Source organism: Centruroides sculpturatus, unplaced genomic scaffold (genome assembly GCF_000671375.1).
Source record: "Centruroides sculpturatus isolate CEXI.00-Female unplaced genomic scaffold, Cexi_2.0 scaffold908, whole genome shotgun sequence".
Taxonomy (NCBI): Eukaryota; Metazoa; Arthropoda; class Arachnida; order Scorpiones; family Buthidae; genus Centruroides; species Centruroides sculpturatus.
Genome location: NW_019385435.1, coordinates 219336 through 225335, shown reverse-complemented (window position 1 = coordinate 225335; position 6000 = coordinate 219336).

The window sequence follows — 6000 nt, the reverse complement described above, 5'->3', positions numbered from 1 at the left end:
CCGACTTTGGCAAGAACGGCTGAAAAATTAGAAATTTATAGAAGCAAACTTAAAGGGAATTGCATCAATGCAAGAGATGCAGAGGGACTTCCTTCCGCATGGAAGTTTGCAATTAAAAACTTTAAATAAGAGCAGGAACTTTAATAATATTTGTAGTAAAAACTCTGTATAGTTAAGTAGAGAAACTCTGTGTAGTTTAGTAAGCAATATTAATATTTAGTATTGACAGTTTGTCTATTAAGTTAGAGGTATTAATATTTTGTATTCACAATTTGTTTGTTATATTTGACTATTTTATTTTATTTTTAGTATTAGCAGCATTTGTATTAATTTTATTATTTACAAACATTTTTTGGCTATTAATAGCGTATATGTTAACGGTTATTAATATTTATATTTTGAGCTTGTTGTTCTATTTTTTGAAATGTTCCATATAACCTGAGGATGATCCATTGATTGGATTGAAAACGTTTGGTTTTATTAATAACAACTTAATCAACACCTGATCACTCGCTGAGAGTGATCAGGTGTTAATTAAGTTAAAAATATGACTAAAAATTGCATTGTGACGATGTCACAATAAATAATTGCTCGTTCTATTTAAAATTTCATCACACATAGGCCCTATTTTTAATTAAAATAAACGATTTTAATATTACTATTTTTGAATTATGAATATAAATTAATATATTTACATCTTGTCATCTCTTTTAAATGTCGTTATTCATATAATATGTTTATTGTTTTGTTGGAATTTTCATTATGCATATTAAGTAAACCTGCGAAATAATTGTGTGGGAAGTGTTCCCAAACAATAGTACAGCAGAACACTTGTGTAATCAACAGGATAAAATTGTTAAATTTGGTCTATTCTGAAAAAATTTAAGGTACAGTTTTCAATAACTTCAGTATCTAAGTTGTCAGAATGTCACTTGCCAGAGAGATGTCGTGTCTACAAGAGTATATTATAGTATTGTTCTTGATTAAACCCTTGTGTTACACATCTCTCCATTCTTTCTCACGTATACCAATTTACACTCATTCCATTAACAAATCCAACAGTTTTTGAGAAACTTGGATGAAAGTTCGGTGTTTATTTTCTTAAATACATTTGTTTAAGATACTGTGCAGTATATTGTTTTGTAAACAGCCTTTATCCCTAAGCAAAAAAACAATTCTATATTTTAACATTTATTTATTTATAGTTCATATAGATCGCATCATAAAATCAATAGTAATGAAAATGTGATAGGTGTACAGTACACAGTTAACGTCTAGGCCTACTACTATCACTTCTAACAGAGGAATTTAAGTATACAACTGTAAAAAAATTTCTCCACTTTATACTCTCTTTAAAACAGATTTAGTTTAATTTATTCACAAATAAATCAATGATAAAGCGTTCTTTCCTCTACAGAGTTCAACAGTAGCTTATAATGAACTTATAAATAAAATATTGTAAAAATAAAATAAAATAGATGAAATTTTTGATTATATTTCTCAACTTAAATTGATATTTATCAGATAAACTTAATTGCATTTACATTTGTAATCATTTGGATTAAATTATCGAATTGTTTATCAAACGAAAGCTTCATTGATCTTAATCCTTCAATTTGTTATTAAGAGACTAGAGTTTATATCCTATAAAATTTTTCCTAAGACTAAAATGAAAATTTTAATTTTAACGCCAATAAAATAGAATTTTACCTTAAAATATTAAAGAAACATTAGAACCATTAAAAATTGTTGTTATATTAATCAGAATTTTCTGCCGAGGAATAAATAAATATAATTTAAACGTAATTTCTCGTTAATTTACATAGTAATTCGTAATTGCTGGCTTCAAAAGATAAAAGACTTCACTGTTTCTCTTTGTTAATATAAAACAATTAAAGTTTACTCATCAATAAAGAAATTATTCAACAAATTAACGCAGAGATGTATAGGAATTTCAGAAATCATATTCTAGAATTTACAACTATACTGTATTTTATTTGGATTTTTTCAGTGCAAGTTTATTCAGCAAAGATCTCTGTCAGTACTTTCCATTGTTACTATGGTTTTTCTACTGTCAACGTTGACTCGAATTACGTGCATGTCACATCTACAAAGTGAAAGTGCATCCGAAAAACCATTTATAATACCCATAATCTTATTTTATATGTTTATTGTGTTGGATATTTTTAAACTCAAGTTCTATTTCCTTTCTATTCTTTTAGAATTGTTTCGACTTTGTAAAAAGTCAAACGTCACTTCATTTTCAATAGCTCTATCTCATAAATTTATTTTTTCACGAAAAATTAATTTATTGCAATTTGAAAAAGTTGTAGACCTATAAATTCTCATTGACGTCTGTCCGTCCGTCTGTCGTTCTTTAATCTAGAAAATGGAGTTAGATATATGAAATTCGAGAGAAAATATGAAACTTTCGGAGGAGGAGGAGGTCCCGATTAACTATAAACTAACTTCCGATTTGAATCGGAAGTTACGTTATTTCAATTCAAATATTTTATTCTGAAAGGCGTTAGGAAGATGACCGATACGACTCAATTGTTAAAGGAAAGTATGATGTATACTACAGTACAGTACAGGGGAAAGCCATTACTAATCTGTGATGTGTTTAAATTAAATAAAAATATGACATAAACAGCCGAAGCGTACTCAGCAGAAAATAATAACTTAATCAACACCTGATCACTCGCTGAGAGATTTATTAATAAAACCAAACGATTTCAATCCAATCAATGGATCATCCTCAGGTTATATGGAACATTTCAAAAAATAGAACAAGTNTCTTTGTTGATGTTCTGTCTTTCCATTTGGTTGTTGTTCCATGTTTTTTTCTATCTCTTCTGTACTTTACTGCTGCCACATAATGTTTTGTTTATTCTTTACTGTATTTTTGATGTTTTTATTAGTTTATTTTTATTTTTTATTTTATTTTTGTATTAGCAGCATTTGTATTAATTTTATTATTTACAAACATTTTTTGGCTATTAATAGCGTATATGTTAACGGTTATTAATATTTATATTTTGAGCTTGTTGTTCTATTTTTTGAAATGTTCCATATAACCTGAGGATGATCCATTGATTGGATTGAAAACGTTTGGTTTTATTAATAACAACTTAATCAACACCTGATCACTCGCTGAGAGTGATCAGGTGTTAATTAAGTTAAAAATATGACTAAAAATTGCATTGTGACGATGTCACAATAAATAATTGCTCGTTCTATTTAAAATTTCATCACACATAGGCCCTATTTTTAATTAAAATAAACGATTTTAATATTACTATTTTTGAATTATGAATATAAATTAATATATTTACATCTTGTCATCTCTTTTAAATGTCGTTATTCATATAATATGTTTATTGTTTTGTTGGAATTTTCATTATGCATATTAAGTAAACCTGCGAAATAATTGTGTGGGAAGTGTTCCCAAACAATAGTACAGCAGAACACTTGTGTAATCAACAGGATAAAATTGTTAAATTTGGTCTATTCTGAAAAAATTTAAGGTACAGTTTTCAATAACTTCAGTATCTAAGTTGTCAGAATGTCACTTGCCAGAGAGATGTCGTGTCTACAAGAGTATATTATAGTATTGTTCTTGATTAAACCCTTGTGTTACACATCTCTCCATTCTTTCTCACGTATACCAATTTACACTCATTCCATTAACAAATCCAACAGTTTTTGAGAAACTTGGATGAAAGTTCGGTGTTTATTTTCTTAAATACATTTGTTTAAGATACTGTGCAGTATATTGTTTTGTAAACAGCCTTTATCCCTAAGCAAAAAAACAATTCTATATTTTAACATTTATTTATTTATAGTTCATATAGATCGCATCATAAAATCAATAGTAATGAAAATGTGATAGGTGTACAGTACACAGTTAACGTCTAGGCCTACTACTATCACTTCTAACAGAGGAATTTAAGTATACAACTGTAAAAAAATTTCTCCACTTTATACTCTCTTTAAAACAGATTTAGTTTAATTTATTCACAAATAAATCAATGATAAAGCGTTCTTTCCTCTACAGAGTTCAACAGTAGCTTATAATGAACTTATAAATAAAATATTGTAAAAATAAAATAAAATAGATGAAATTTTTGATTATATTTCTCAACTTAAATTGATATTTATCAGATAAACTTAATTGCATTTACATTTGTAATCATTTGGATTAAATTATCGAATTGTTTATCAAACGAAAGCTTCATTGATCTTAATCCTTCAATTTGTTTGACCTTAATGCATTGGGGTCAAAGAATGAATCTTTGTTGGAGTCGTTAATGGTGTCAATTCAGTGACATTGACTAATAATTGAAGCATTAAAATTATTTTGTGGCATTTCTACTACTTAATCCACCTTAATCATAATTAGATGACTTTTAAAAAGTTTCGCTGATTATTATTCGGGGATTTTAATGGCATCGAACATTTAAATTAGTTCAATGGAATTAATTGAGAACTTAAGTTATGTGAAGCAAATTTATAGCGACGTTGATGAGTTGCACCTTCCCTATAATTAGTCTATTAACAGTTAATTTTAGAAAGTTGAATTAAGCTTAATTTTTTACGAGGAAATTTTCACTTTTCTTCGCTTCCTACCTTCTTTCTTCTCGTTTGTTGCTAATTTATTAATTTTTTTATGATAAAATTATAAAATAAACAATATTTTTAAATATTATAGCAAATTCTGAATTCAAAGGTAAGAATTTTATCAATTTTATTTTATTAAATAAATAAAATTACAGCAAAATTGTTTTTTATAGCATGAAATTTTAATGATAAATCTATAAATCTATCAAAGCTTTCACAGTATTTTATAAGAAATCAATTGTTGATTGTAATAAATTTTCTTACTAGCCTACACTACACAAAGATTTTCTTATACAGTAAAACCTGTGTAAGCCGAAATCGCACGGTACCGAATATTTTTCCCGGTTTCCGTTTTGAACAGGTTTATTTTAATATAGAAAATCGATTCATTCTGAAGGATTTTTCCGTTTTAGAAGGTTTTCGTTTTAAGTTCCGTTTTGGGCAGGTTTTGCAGTATAATTAAGATTAAACCTGCTTAATTTTCATTTAATTCCGGCTTTACACGGGTTGGTAGAAATTTTAAAAATTTATATTTTATATATTTTTATACATTTATAATTTAAAAATATTTTTATAAGATTAAATTTTTACTTTACGAAAATCTCATGCTTAAAAGTTTATGAATTAACAGTACTTTTTGCTGTATATTTATAATTTTGCTACGTTTTTAATCACGTAAGTTAGTTTCTTAACTTAATTAAAATTAAATTAAACTTTATATATATATAATTATAATTAAATTTGTAAATTTATAATTTATCATCATTATTTCATGTTATAAAATATATTAAATATTTATTATGTTGCTGTATAAACTTTAGACGAGTGAATCATTCTGAGAATGTCTGAGATTTCAGATACGAGAAAAAATAAAATAAAATACTATGAAACCTGCCTAAAAGGAGAGCAGCAACTTTCTGTTAGAAAAACCATTTTATAATAGAAATCTGCCAATCCGGAAAAAATATTCGGTACCGTGTAATTCCTGTTTACACAGATTTTACTTTAATTAAATTAAGACTTCCTTATATAGGCCTATATATATATAAATAAGAAATGTACACATTTTTATTGTTAAATAAATAATATTCTATATTTATAGTATTAAGAGTGACCCCGAAAAAAAAGGAAAGAACGACCTGATAATAAGGTTAAGAGATAAAATACAAGATGTATTTCTAGAATATCCATTTGTACAGTGTGAAACCTGTGTAAACCGGAATCACCCGATACCGAGAATTTTTTCTGGTTTGACAGGTTGTGCTTTTTAAGATAGAAAATCGCTCAGTTGCGAAGGAGTTTTTCTATTTAGACAGATTCCGTTTTGGACAGGTTTTACTATATTACGGGAAGGTAAAAGTAAATTAAAGACAAATATTA